We start from the raw sequence: 15,834 nt of genomic DNA, 5'->3' as shown, positions 1-15,834 counted from the left end.
ACACCAAAAAGGCTTTTAAGCATAGTAAAGGAAAGTAGAGGTAAGCCAAAAGAAGTTAGGGGGCTGGAGGGAGGGTAACCAAGACTGCAACAGTGAATACACTCGAACATCTACATTTATGGTAAGTGTACACAACTGTACTATGTTCTTCGTGTTTCACTGTTGCAATCATTACATTTTGGTAGATTCCCAAAGCTATGGTTGGGAGGAGGAATTTTAGATAGTATTAGGGCCAGCTATAAGACCCTGCAAAACTGCAGTGGCAAAGCCAGCTCTGGGTTTAGAGAAAATTGGCAAATGATAATGCTTGGTGAAAGTATGCACAGAACTCCAGGTAGCAGCTTCTAGGATGTCCCTGGTAAGGACGCCTTTGAGAAAGGCTGTAGAGGTAGATGCAGCCCTGGTGGAGTGAGTTCTGATCCCCTGGGGGATAGGTTTTCCATGGTGCTTATAGCAAAAATTAATGCAATGGCTTATCCATTTATAAATGGTTTGCTTTGAAATAGCCTTGCCCTCTGCCCCTGCAGCAAATGTCAGCAGCAGTTGTTCAGATTTCCTTTGAGGTTTAGTCCTGTCCAAGTAGAATCTAAGTTGTCTGTGCACATCTAAGGAATGCAGTATCCATTCCCCTTTATTCTGTGGATTGGGAAAGAAGGTTGGCAAATGAATGGACTGATTAAGAGCCACACTGGATACCACCTTGGGCATGAAGGATGGAATGGTTCTGAGGGACACCCTGTCCGCATGAAAGATGATGAAAGGCTCCACTGCCATAAGGGCATGTAATTCAGATACCCTTTTAGCTGAAGTGATTTCTAAAATGAAAGCTCTTTTCCAATAAATAAATTTTAAGTCTGCAGTAGCAGCTGGCTCGAAAGGAGGTAAAGTGAGTTTCTCCAAGACAAAGTTAAGGTCCCAGGCTGGGGTTGGAGCTCTCCTGGGTGGTCTCAAATTTCTGGCCCTTCTGAGGAACTGCTTGAACAGTGGATGAGAGAAGAGGGGAGGTTCTGTGTTATAATGAGCTGAAATGGCTGAGGTGTGGATTTTAATGGAGGAAAAAGGCAGGCCCTTATGAAGCATCTCAGTTAAGTATTGTAAAATCTGAGGTAAATTAGGCGCTGCTGTGCTCATCCCTTGAGATTGGTTCCAGGCACAGAATCTTTTCCATTTTTCAGCATAAGATTTTCTAGTACTAGGCCTCCTTGCCTCTAAAATGATATCCATCACAGGTTTGCTGAGGGATGGTAAAGGAGAGATTAAGTAATTAGCCAGGCTTCGAGGTTCAGTGTTAGAAGCTGAGGGTGTAGAATTTGGTTTCCTACTGAGACAGCAGGGAAGGAGCCTGAGGCAGGTGCCATGGAGATAACCATGACACACTGCGCAGGAGGGGGTACCAGTGTTGGCGTGGCCAGTCTGGAGCAATTAAAATTATCCTTGGTTTGTCCTGTTTGATTTTTAGTAGTACTTTGGAAAACAGAGGCAGAGGGGGGAAGGCATATACTGATAGGTTTTTCCAGCTGAAGGACAGAGCATCCACTTTCCAGGCTTGTTTGTGGGGAGTCCTTGTGCAAAATTTGTCCAATTGGTAGTTCTGGGGAGAGACAAACAGGTCTATATCTTGTCTCGCCCATTTGCTTATCAACATGTTGAAAATCCTTGGTTCCAGTTTTCACTTGTGTGGGTCCATGAGGTTTCTGCTTAGTCTGTCTGCTAGTGTATTTAATTTTCCTGTCAGGAATTGAGCTTGTAGGTGCACTTGGTAGCTCAAGGCCGTGTTCTACAATGCCATGGCTAGTCTGCAGAGGGGGTAAGAATGTGCACCCCCCCTGCTTGTTTATGTACCCCATAACAGTGGTGTTGTTCATCTTTACCATTAGTTATCCTGGAAGAATGTGGTCCTTGAAAGCTGTCAGAGCATTCTGTACAGCTAACATTTCTTTTTGATTTATATGCAGGTGCATTTGACTTGGGTTCCATTTGCCCTGAATGTACTTCCCTGCCAAGTGAGCCCCCCATGCATAGTCTGATGTGTCTGTTGTTAGGGTTTGGGTGGCAGAGGGTGGTGTGAAAAGTAGTCCCTTGTTTTGGTGGCAGGCCTCTGCTCACTAAAGGAACTCTAGGCATAGGCAATGTATGATAGGAATCATTGTTTCTAGGTCTTGAGAATGTTGACACCATAGGCTTTTTAGATACCACTGTCGTTTCCTCATATGCAGTCTTGCATACAGAATTAGAAGAATGCAAGAGGCCATGAACCCCAAGGCTTGCAGTATTTGTCTTGCAGATATCAGGGTTTTTGTGGCCACTTGTTTGAAGTAGGATTTTTAGCAGTAGAAGCCTTAATGCCCTTGGGCCCCTGTGAAATAGTCTCTGGATCTGCAATAGGATATTTGAAAAGGAACTTGTGGGACTCAGGGACCCTGTAGTATCTGTCAGGTTTTCTGGGAGCAGGAGGCAGGAAATCAGGAGCCAAGCTAGATTCCAAAAAAGCATTATCAACAATGTCCAGTACAGAAGGAACAGCTAAAGGCCTATACTGAGGTAGGAGAAGGAAATCCCTAAGCCTCTTTTTTGAATCAGAAAAATCCTGGCTTTCCCAGTGGAAATGCTCCCTTAGTGTATGCAATGTTTCCCCAAAAGAAAAATCCTCAGGAGGGAAAGCAGAGGGAATGGAGTCCTCTGCATCAGAATCTTCATAAGTAGATAAGGGCAAATCCAGATCATCAGAAGAATCAGAAAAAACAGAATCCTGATCAGAAGATTCATAATCAACTTCAGTCCTAGGCCTCTTAGAAGTGGGGGGGGGGTGGTTGGTTACACCTGATTAGAGTTATTAGATCTTCAGCCATTCTTATCATTTGTTTTTTAGGCATAGAGGCCTGAGCATGTGGCCTGGGCATCATTTTTTTAGACATGGATCGAGATTTAGGCCTAAGTAAAGAAGGAGGCGTTGGTTTAATATGCAAGTCCATAGGCCTGAATACAGCCTCAGAAGCTGGTGCCTGCACAACGGCTCCGAACCCATCCAAGGTAGCGACATCCACGGGTTCCATAGTTGATGAATCTCGCGGCATACCGGACTCCGAATGGGTCTCAGTAGAGGCCTATGAATCAGAAGTAGCGGGTATCAGGGGCTGCAAAAGTGCCTCACTGAGTACCGGCGAACTGGCAACTGGCTTAGGAGAAGCGTTGTCGGCAGTTTTGGACATTGGTGGCCTGTCTCTGTCTTTATCTTTGCGGTTTGTTTTAATCCCGGTAGTCAGATGGCTAACCAATGACATTTCTGGATAATTAAACCGAGAAACGAAATATTTAGAGGTGAAAATATACCAGCGACAGATAGTGTGCTGATTAAATAAAGCACAAAACCGACAGCAAGGTACATTGTGGTCAGGGCCTAGGCAAGGAATACAGTACGAATGAAAATCTTTATGAGGTATTTGCTTTCCACAAGTAATGTAATTATTAACTTTTACTGAAATCAGAAAGGAGCAAGAAAAAGTTTCCCCAACGGGGTAGTTAGCTTTGGTTGAAGACTTCAGTTCTGAAACTCGAAAAATGAAAATTTCAGGAGTCGGACGACTGGCACTTGTGAACTGCTTCTGCTTCTGCTTCGGGCACCACACGTCAAGAAAGACTGATGTAATGGTGTCGGCTGCATGTTTTATACCCCTGACGTCATGGAAGAAGAGACAGCAACTGATGCAGGACCCAAGACTTTGTTAATCGGGCCGTCTGAGGGCTACCTGCAAGCAGATAACCCAAATGTAATGACTGCAACAGTGAAACACAAAGAACATCAGAAAGTGTGTTATAGCACAGTCCCCAGGATTTACTAATCTTCCGTGTAAGACTAGATTAGTCTTACATGGAAGCACCAGTCTAAGAGTAAGATGGCAGCGTGCCATGCATATTAATGAGGGCGTGCTGCCTCAACTCTAAAGCTTACACAGAGCGTGGACAAGTGTAGGGGGTGTGTCGGACTGCCGAGCAGTCCAAAAATCCACGCCACTGCAATGAAGAAACACCGCAATTTCAAGTTACATGAGCGAGTCCGCTCACATGTGCACAATATAACACTACACTCCCCCATATGTTAAACAACTGACAAAATTAAAAATAGAAAGATTTTTTTTTTTTTTTAATTTCATCCGATATAGCTGCCCGTATTTGCATGTGTTTGCGCAGGTTTTCCCATTGCTTAGCTACAGTTAGCAGCTTAGACACCAGAAGAGGATAATAAGAAAAATATATGCAAATTAAGCAAAATAGCAATAGCGTAGTGGTTAGAGCCCTCGCACAAAGAGGAGGCATTCCCGGTTCAAGTCTCAGTACCGCACATTCCATTTTCTGTTGGAAATCTGTATACAAAAATATTTCCTGACATTTTTTATGTATAAGTTTTGTAAAAAGAATTGAAATGTTAAATTTAGTAGTGAATGAATTATATATATATATATATATATGAAGGTGAAATGGTTATGCATTGTGAGGCATGAGTACCCTATTTTAAGCAATATAAAGTACTGCTAAGCACATTTTACCAGTATTAAGCATATTTAAATCCAATTGTTTGTAGCTATGCACTGCGTTAAACAGTGCAATGTCTTTGTGCGTAGCTGCACACAGCGCTTACCAGCATAACAACAACGTATTTGCCCATAGCTGTGCACCGCACAAACCAGCGCAATGTCAGGCAACGTCGAGCAACGTTGGGCAAAGTCGGGCAAAGAAGAGCAAAGTCGGTTAAATACGGCCACACCTCCTTTACTGTACCTTAACCAGTCAGGTCTGCCCAGTAGGAAAATAAAAAGCAGTGACAGGGCTCAAACTCAGGATACTGTGCACTATAGTCACAGTATTTAACCACTAAGTCATGACAGCATTTCATAAACATGCACTTTCAACAGACACATATCTATCAAAGGAATTTTAAACATTGCCAACATCAGCTAAGCAGGCGTGCCTACAGCTGAGTTTTTTCAAAAGTGGCCAATAACAAATAAGTATGGGAAATGAGGCATATTTAAGCTCCACAGGTGGTAATACTTGCTATAACTGGTTGTAGCTTCTTTCTTCAGTCAGCATGGCCGGTGTTGGAGAAGGCACTCGATTTAGAGCACAAACCTGGGGCATTGAGGAGTCCAAAGTAATGGTTTGGCTCCTTGTCCACAATCATGAGGAAAGACTCCTGCGGGGCCAGTACCAGGGTACCCAATATAAAACGGAGGCCTGGAACAGTCTTGCCCATGATCTCACCAATGCCACTGGTGTTCCTTGGACTGGTGAGCAGGTCAGGCACCATTATTCTGACCTGAAGCGACGTAGGGAGGATCAACTAAACCAGTGGATCCAGGAATCCCGTGCGATGCCTAATGCCCCAGTACTGAGTAAGTCACCATTGTATTAAGTATTTAAGAAATGCTATGCATGTCTATACTATGGATAGGTATGTCTCAATATCACTGCATTTACTTCACAGCTGCAGGTGTCCTGGCTATGAACCAACAAGCCCATGAAGATAGGCTGCAAAAGCTGCATCATCAGGCAGGTTAGTAATTATTCTGCATGTACTGTTATATAAAATAAATGAGAGAGCCTTCAAAAGGTGTTTTAACCCAATAAATAAAGGTGTAATAATCCTTTAATAAATGCGTCTGTGTCATTTCTTTGATATGTTGTTGTACTGTTGCATTTTACAAATAGTAGTGTTGTATTAAGCAGTGTCAACCCACACTTGGGTAGGCCCATATAACGTGGATGAAGGCAGTGCCACTAGCTTTTATGCATATTTACAGCCCTCAACTGCTGGTTCATGCCCAGCATGTACAGGTTAATCTGGCACATGAGCAGCTTGGTATTGTGTTCCCCAGAAATGTCAGTGTGCTGCCAGAAATGTAGGGAGCTGTTAACATATAACTGATACTTTCACTTGGACATATCTAAATAATTATATGAAAGTAGAGCTGTCAGTGTACCATCTTAGCAGTAGTGTGTGTGAGCAACTCTCAAAATATGTTGCAGTAACATCTTGTTTGTCTTGACTGTTTACCTCCCCAACCTACCTCCCCAAATATACCTACTTCCCCTACCCCACATTCCACTCTCACCTGAAAAAAAAGGGCAATCTGCTCCCAAAAAAAAAAATTATGCCCCATACATAGCTGCCCATTTTGTACACATGTCCACTGGACACATTAAATGTTATTTAATTGGCATTACAACATACTTTGTTGTCCTCACCCCTCTCTCAGGGGTTGAAGGTTTCATATCTACCTTCAAATTTATTGCATATGCACAGCTGTTGCTGTTGAAGAAATGGGCAGCTATGGACCTTCCCTACACCCATCCTGCACATCCCAAGCTATTTACCATACTGTCTTTCCCTCTTTGTGCCCCTTTTTCACCACTTTTCTATCTCCCCATTTTTTTTCTTTCAAAGAAATAAGCGCAAGGGTTAGTGGGGGTAAGCACTATTAAGCAGTAGTTAGCAGGTTTGCGCGAGTTTGTGCTTGTTTGTGATTGGCTAAGCAATGCACAGCAATGCGCAAACCCACACAAACCCACTTAAAACTGTTTAAAAGTGCCTTAGTCACTCTGTATGTGAGGGCCCTTGTTCTGCTCAGGAGCAAAATAAAACACCTCTGTAAGTCTCGAATCCCGGACCTTGCACACACTACACAACATGAAGTACCACTAAGCCACAGTAAACATACATCAAGTCAGTGTTAAATAAATATATCATGCATCAGAATGAGTGAATGTAAAGGAAAAATAGGAATGCCATACCACACAACTTGTTCTGTGGATGTTGACCAACAGTTGTTGTGGGATTACATTACATGACTGTAATAAGAGAAGCAGCCATTCTAGCAGGAAATAATGTTACACCATCACTTTACAACCCCACACAGTATCATAGCAGGACAAACACTGGCATATCTGTTTAGGGCAGAGGCCATACCTTCCAACTGTCCCTAATTTTCAGGGATGTCCCTGATTTTGAAACAAATTTTAGCTCTGTCCCTCTGAATCCCTCCAAAAACTACTGACTTTGGCCAGAAAGGTGGTGAATTACACTTAATGAATAATGACAATAATTAAGAGTTAGACACTTCTTTTACTTCAGAAAAGGTGTATTAATTCATATGCTCTGATTCTCTCAATGTCTCAACTTAATGGCACTAATATTTTAAAGGTGTACCTGACTGTCCCTGACGTTTTCTTTACTTTTCCCTGAGTCTGTTCAAATATGTACCTGAGTGGTTGATAGGTCTGGCAGAGGCAGAAACACAGAGGCATATCAGCCTTTCTGCTGTTACACACTGTGCAAATAGCTTTGGAAGGAGTTTCAGAAGCATACCCTTATGTAGGAATACAACACTGAAATACAAATGGATGTAGCCATGTACTGGTAGCAGTCAACTGCAAGAATGCCATTGCTCTATTGCTGAAAAGACCTGTGTGGTGCACAGTAAAAAAATAACAGGCTATTCTGTGGCTATCATGTGGATAGGTCCACAGATGGGAGTTATACAGACAGACTACTTGCCTTGATAAACTAACATGTACACAACAACCCTGTAAGTCCAGCAAGATAAAATCCACACAATAGTACTTACACTCTCTGTACTTCTGCAACCCTACCCAAATGTAGAATATACCTGTGTGTGCAGGGTCTACCAAGGATGTAGGTCAGCATACTCACAGTACTGAAATGTGTCCAGTTTTTCTGAGCAGCTTGTGCTAATGTCAACACTAAAAAAGCACAAACTGTTTAGAACTGAGTAAATGAATATTAACAGTATAGCAGTTCACAAACAATTCTTGTGCCAAAGGAATACATCTCAATAACTAGCTTTGTATGGCAGTTAACTGTAACAGTTGAAAAGAAAGTATATCTTTCCATGTATCTTGGGGTAGCATTTTGAGGGGTGAGTCCATTTCTACACTGACAAGTGTGTACTGGAAGCAGCAACATTAGGTCTGAGTACAAAATGTAAATCTCTGGCTACACCCCTGGCTTATGATATAAGAACTATACCAACCTTCTGTCTTAAACAATAATGTCCACAGCAAACAAGGATTATCTCCATCTTGGAAAGCTAAAAGGGCCATGCCTACATGAGTCAGCAATGTATAGTACTGGGTTGCTATGACAGTGATTACTGCAATTACTACACAGCAGGCTGCATGCAATTAGCAAATGGTGGTCACTAATTGGTGCAGAGGCCATCACATGCTCATGTGCAAATTCCTACAAAAGCAGGCTGCAATCTCTGCCAACAAACTCAAGTGGTGGTTAACCACTGTGGGTGGTTTGTTCAATTTGCAATGTTGAAGCCAGTAAGGCCTGCTAAAGCTACCTGGGCTGTGAACACCTTCAATGCATCTATTGCAGAGACTGACAGAGAGAGACAGAGAGACACAGAGAGAGAGAGACAGAGAAAAGGAAAAAGAAAAAGAAATATTACCAAATAATACAAAGGAAAGGTATGTGACACATATGCATTTACTGGCATGTAGTAGATGTTATTGAAGAATAGTCTACATAATGTGAACCATTCATTTGTGGCAGCAGTACTTTTTATGCACAGATGTTCTGCTTGACTACTGCTATGGACAATACTGTGTGTACCTGTGGGCAGTGGGACATACCTGTGAAATGTGTAGCTCAGCATTAAATGTCAAAGATCTGATCCATGTTATCTGTGTTCTGTACAGTAGTGTGGCCAATGGCTGTTGGAGGGATTAGCGCTGACATTATATAAACATGGGTGTAACAGAACAACACATGTATGATAGTCATATTAAAGTGCAGCTTAGCTTTACAACTGCTATAGCAGTCTAGTATGCTTATCTAGCATCTGTAGCCATATATACCCCCCCTACTGTTAGTGTGGGTTCATATGTGACACCTGTTTATGTTGCATCAAGGTCCAACAGTTCAGCTGTGAGGTCCAGGGACTTACAACAATGTGAACCTTGTGTGTGTATGCCACACACACACGGAGAAATATATATGTGTCATATATATTCACATCAGTATATGTTAATAGAGCAGGGGACATATTGCAACTGTTTGTGAAGGGTGGAGATATATATATTGGTGAAGGTTAGTATGCGCATATTTGTATGTAGGTTTTAGTGTGTGACAAACAAGACAGCATGCAGTGCTGGTATATGACATGTGGTGGTTAAACACTGTGGGTGGTTTGTTCAGTTTGCAATGTTGAAGCCAGTAAGGCCTGCTAAAGCTACCTGGGCTGTGAACACCTTCAATGCATTTATCCCAAGACTGTGCGATTTTATTACATTACTGTACACCTTACATCCTTTGTATAATTGATATTCTCACTATGAAAGGTGAAATGTATATGCGCCTACATATATATGTATATGTACACCAACGGATATGTATATGTATATATATATATATATATATATATATATATATATATATATATATACATATATACATATATATATATATATATATATATATATATATATATATATATATATATATATTAATAGATATACATAGAGTTATATATAATCATACACACCTACATCCACTTGTTGCAATAGATTCTCTGTACTGTTGACTGACTGTGATGGTCAATATGTTTGTGAATACGTCAAAGATATGTATCTGTGGGATAGCTTAATGGGAAACTGTTTATGTCATGGTATTATGGGCCCTTGCTTTGATCCTAGCAAAAGCTGTGCATTCTGCTGCTAGGCAAAACAAGTGCTATTGCATACAGTGTGATTAAGTCCCTGGGTTTTAACTAGGGTGTGTCATTGGAGGCTAAAAGCACTGCATCTATGATTATTGATTGGTACCAATGTTGAATCCAAATCCCATGTGTACTGCAGTACTACTTGAAGCTCTGGGCCTGTACAGCAAAGTATGGTGTATGTCCACATTGCTTGCATCCACTGTTTTGTGTGGTCCCTGTATTCATCACAGATTACATTTCTCAAGATTAAGGTTGTATAAGTACTGACACACAGTACTGTATAGTACACACTGAAAGCTTATCTGGGTTGTCATACCTTTGTGTCCTGTAATTATGTCTGATGTCTGTGTGGGTATGTCTGTAACATGTCCTTTGACATATGTGTGGTAAAACATATAACTGCGTATCTAGCAACATTCATAGTGTACTACAGCAGTATGTGACCTATATTCCCAATTGTGCACATATTTTGGCCACGGGTTTGCCATTAACAAGTTGTGTGGTATAATAGTAATACATTTACTGGACCTTACACTGATTGTGATGGATGATATATTTCTTTACACATCAGCTTGATGTATATCTGCTGTGGCTAGGTGGTGCGTTGTGTTGCATACAGTGTGCCAGGTACTCTTGTATAGTCTTATATAGTGATTTTATTTTGTTGCTGTGCAGAACATGGTTCATTAGATAGAGAGTGAACAAGGCACTTTCAAGCACTTGTGGGGTGAGCAGTGATAAGTGGCAGTTACAGTGTTTCACTCTCGGTTAGCTTATAGGTTGCTATATATGGCAGTTCAGTGATATCTGTACTGTATAATGTTAAATGTGCCATATGACTTACTCAGACATATTTTTGTATTTATGTCTTTCAGGGATTATGGCTCATCGCAGGAACCCCAGTTACAGTAGTGCTAAAGATGATATCATTACTAGCAGTATAATTCAGCACTACCGTCTCATGTTCTCACGAACCAGCCAGGACCAGCAGGAGCGTACTGCAATGTGGCAAGTTGTTATCTGCAGGGTAAATGAGGTAGGCCTGCATAACCGGACATATGAGCAGGTACGCCACCACTGCAGTGACCTTCTCAGACATGTCCATCAGCAAGCTGCTGATGTGCATAGACAACAGCTTCCAACAGGAGGTGGTATTAATATCCACCCCCCCCTCACCAGAGTGGGGAGCTGCTCCTGAGCCTGGTGGCACCTGCCCAACAACAACAGCAGCAGACATACACCATGATGGAGGTTGAAGCCACCCAGCAAGCACACATGAAGCATGCAGGTAACATTGCATATCTGTAGACTACTGTTATCTGTATTGGTAGATCATGCATATGTGAGATGTGGAGTGTGTCGTTCAAAGATGTGGAGCCTGTTGTTGTGCAATACTGATCATTTGGATCATAATCTGTAGCCCTGTGAATGTAAACTGTTGTTGTACTGTAAGATTGCAAACACACAGTAGCAATGCCACAGTTGTGGCCACTGACAAACTGTCTCATCTCTATGTAGGTCCCTCTGGGGTGACATCAAGGCAGCGGACAGATGCTGGTGAGTGTGTTTTACATTTATTGCATACCGATCACCATTTGCACAACTGACACATATATGTCTTGTGATGCTCTTGATTGGCTAGGTCATATGACACACACTGGGTATGTGTAGTGTTTAAATATGCAGTTGTGTTTTAGCATGCCATGTCATGGATGAGACTGGCATGTCCACAATATGATCTACAGTCATCATAAGTACCATACATTGGGTATGTGGCCGAATGGTATTCCATCAATTATCCATGCACCACTGATGATGTTGTGTGAATACTATGCATGGGATAAAAATGTGTCCACAATTATTTGCTAAAGACACAGAGGTTGTAATCAGCATTGGATACCTATCTGACACACAGATACACATCCAGCAATGGCATGTACACCTATGAGTTATGGTGCACAGTACATTACAGGATTATGAATACCTGCACAACAATGTTGTGTCCATGTATGCATTATGTTCCAGGGGAGGGCCATCACCTAATAACAAAACACATGCATCAAAGCCATGTATACTGTTAGTAACAAGGACTGACTACACTTGCACTGCATGCTGTTGAGCAACACATGTCCTGCATGCTGACATGTGTGATATGACTGTTTTGCTTGTGATACTGTACCCCACCATCACCTGCTATTGTGTATGTTCTGTGATTGCTGGTGTTGTGTGTGTCTGCTTTAGGGAGGAGTGTATTTTTGTGTGTGTGCATGTGTGCATGTGCGCATGTGGTCTGAAGTCATGTTCAGGTCTTAAAGTGTGTTTCCTGCTTTCCTCTCACAGGTGCTGAGGTGTGGCTGGTTCAGTACAGCAGGGAATCTGATGTCAGACAGTGATGATGAGGATAGGTGTGTTGAGGCACAGGCAGGTTTGTCAGGGTCTGTTGTTGGGCCACCAATTGACAGTACACAAGTCTCCACCCCATCCATGCGCACAGTCATACTGCCTGTACATCCATCATCACCATTGCCCTTAGCTGAGGGACAGTGTACGGTTGGCACTGGCCAGGACAGTGTGGTATCTATGGCACATGTATCAGGATGCAGCAGCCATAGCCAGATGTCTGGAATGGTACCACATAGGCATATGCCCAGGGGTTCTCGTCAGAGCACTGCTGGTCATCATGCCCCTGGCAGACATGCCATACCTCTTTCTACCAAATGCATGTTCCAGGCTGTCATGGAGGCACAGACACGAATGGAGCGGTACACCAGACAGGGACTAAGGGCACAGAGGGCTCATAACACCTCTGTAAATGACAGTATCTGTGACCTAGCAGGTGCCATACCTAACTACACTGAGGTCATTGATAGACGTTGGGGTGAGACATTGGATGTCCTCCACAATGTCATGTCCATGTGTCAGGACAGTGCGGGATGGTTGAGACGTCCACGTGGATGTATGCCAGCAACATCAGCAGCTGGAGGTCACCGTGGACATCCAGCAAGTCACAGCCACTCCTGTAGTGCCAGTACCAGCCCCAGCAATGTTGGGGACGCTGTCCATAGATTGTCCTAGCAGACCACGTGCACGTGGCTCTGGCCAGTCCCAGCAGGGACCTGGATCCAGTGGACATATGTCAACCTCTTCAGATAGTACCCAATCTGGATTAGTACCTGATACTGCCTGTAGCACCCCTGCCAGGCACAGGTTCCATATCCATGGCCAGAGACGGTGATCTGTAAAGCCTGCCAGGTACAGTCTGTAGCTGTCTCACAAATCCCTGTATATGGCAGCCACATGGTGGAACTGTGTGCATGCAGACACACACACATAAACCAGAAACCTAGGGCAAACACATACCCGCACACATAACAGTACTCATGGCCCTCACACACTCACTCGCACACACATGTCGATTGTATGGCTCAGTGTAGGTCTCTGGCAAACCAACAACACACCCTGTACATATGATGAAACCTGTGCCACCTCCTGTCATCTGTAACATTGATGCAGGAACAGGCTAACGTGGTGCTGATGCACAGGGTGACTTTAATAAAGTATAGCAATGGTTGGATGTGTAGCATGTTGTCAGCAGTAAAGTGTAATGATATCCTTGAAGGTGTAGCTGAGCAGGCATGATGCATGAAAGCTGTAATTAGCAATGTTGTCTTGTTTTCACCAGTGTTTATTTCAATTGTGTTTTGTTTACCCATGTGCCACTTGGCTGATGTGTGTAGTTGTGTCAGCATGCGTTATACTGTGCACAGAAAGTGTGGGGTGTGTACAACACAGGTTTGCAGGTGTCCATTTGTGAACATGGTGGAGGTGCACTGAATGCATGTACATGCATATTGGACACATGGGCAGGGTGACATGCCCTGTATTGGCCAGTGTTAACACTCCATAGTTTCTATTGGTGGCCAGTATGCATTGTACTACACACATTTTGGAACTTGAGTACGCATGTGTGTGTATGACACGGGTTGACACTGTGCTGTGGGTGATGCTGTTATTGCTATCTGTCATTGGTTTGCATTACTAAGGTTAACACTGTCCCAGCTGCATAATCCTTTAGTAATGCACACTGTTCACCTACAGGGTTGCATGGACCGTGCTATCACAAACACAAGAAATTCTCACTTATACAGTAAAAGTGCATTAGTCTCATGGACCCCTGCCATAAACTAAATATATAATAGAAGGTGTGAAGTTGTACCAAAAAAAGAGTTACATACCAAGAAGGGATAACCTCTCTGGTCAGTATCATTGCGAAAATACAATCCCTCAATAAACATACAAGGCAAGCTTCAAAATACAAAATGGCAAGGACTCCAAAGACAACACTAAAGCTTTCTTTAGTGTTATTTATAATCTACAGGGGAAATCTCAGATTGGGTTACAGTTAATGTAAATCGTCACAAAGTACACTTATCTGACTGACATTACCAATTTCTTGTCAGACAGTTTGAATGCGGATTTCACCACCCTGCCGTTACACAAGGCCCACATTTCCAGACCTGAAGAATGTAAAACCTGATGATTCACAAACACTCTAGTTAAAACATCTCTTTACCAAAGTCCAAACCACAGTGGCAGTGGTACTGGACAGTGTCCCTGGCTGTGTCATACACAAGCTGACATATGAAGTCACCACTCACCTAAACAGTCTGTCCAGATGCAGCCTCTATACAGGTTACATACTTGTGGAATGATGCACGGTAATGGTGTTCACAGTCCACAAGGGTTGAGCTGCAATGTCTTCTTCTTCTTCTCCTTTCTAATGCTCCCATTAGGGGCCTCCACAGTAGATCATCTGTTTCCATTTCTTCCTGCCCTCTGCATCTTGCATTGTCACACCATCCACCTGCATGTCCTCTCTCACCACAGTCATAAACCTCATCTTAGGCATTCCTCTTTTCCTGTTACCTGGCGGCTTCATCCTTAGCATCTGTTTCACAATATACTCTGCATCCCTCCTCAACACATGTACAAACCAACTTAATCCTGCCTATCTGGCTTGATCTACTAACCTTCAAACCTGGGCTGACCCTCTAATATACTTATTCCTAAACCTGTTCACCCTCGTCACACCCAGTGCAAATGTTAACATAAATTGATTAAGGGTAGAACTACAACAGATCCTGGAAACTCTCACCCTATAAGCCAGACAAATGTTATCTGGAAAGCTATGGAGCACAGCATTATGGAACTCATTAACAGAGACATTATGAACCTGCAAACACTGCACCATACCCACTTAGGCTCTCTAAAGGCCAGATCATGGCTCCTACACCTAGTTAACAAGGCTATAGGTGAGGGAGGGGAGGTCCACACAGCCAAGCTATAGCTCACCAGCAATTCATACCCATCCCACATTCTGATATTATACATAACCTCAACAGACTGACTATAAATTATAGTTAGAGGATGGATTGACAACTGACGCACAGATGTAGGACACACAGTAACATTTTCAGCCTCCATGTACAATTCTATGCCAGTAACAAGTGGTATTCATCTGCACTCAGTCCTGGGACCACTCCTGTTTGGCATATAGTTTTCTTAGGTACAAGCAAACACAGTAGGGATATGTCTGCCCACGTTTGATGAAAATGCATACTGTGGGCTATACTTTATTCTCCAGATGACACGCACATCCTCCAAAAGGGTATCATAGAGACAGATACCTGGTGTCAAACTCATGCTGTAAAGCTATAAGCCAAAGAAAGCATAGTTATCCACTTTTAGAAAACAAAGTATCCCCAGAGTACCACATAGGTAGTAGCCCTCAAAATGTGGAACAGGTACTAATGTATACATAGAGCAATGTGTTTAGTCATCTATCCTTTGATAATCACATTACCAAAGGGTTTTGGAAATTCCTATGTGGAGCACATAAGCAATAAAGGGTTTGCATGCAGATCCACAGAGGTTGTTGCACACCTGTAATGATTAGTCATCTTTGCCAGACTTTGCTTGCTTTGGAACATGGTTCAAATATACCTCAAGTATAAACCCTCACTCACACTCTTCAATAGAAACCGTGATGAGTGGATTGAAACAGAAGACGTAGCCCAAGGATCACTGC

The 15,834-nt window shown here is 42.7% G+C and overlaps 1 protein-coding gene across 1 annotated transcript in view; it reads right to left on the bottom strand.

The window, feature by feature from the left end:
* SNTG2 (syntrophin gamma 2) overlaps nt 1–15,834 on the bottom strand; it is a 4,306,282-nt gene that overhangs the window by 3,287,659 nt on the left and 1,002,789 nt on the right. The window lies entirely within an intron of this gene.

Source organism: Protopterus annectens, chromosome 1.part1 (genome assembly GCF_019279795.1).
Source record: "Protopterus annectens isolate FY-2018-M chromosome 1.part1, PAN1.0, whole genome shotgun sequence".
Taxonomy (NCBI): Eukaryota; Metazoa; Chordata; order Ceratodontiformes; family Protopteridae; genus Protopterus; species Protopterus annectens.
The sequence above is the reverse complement of the archived record's forward strand: the minus strand, read 5'-3'. Positions and strand labels throughout refer to the sequence as shown.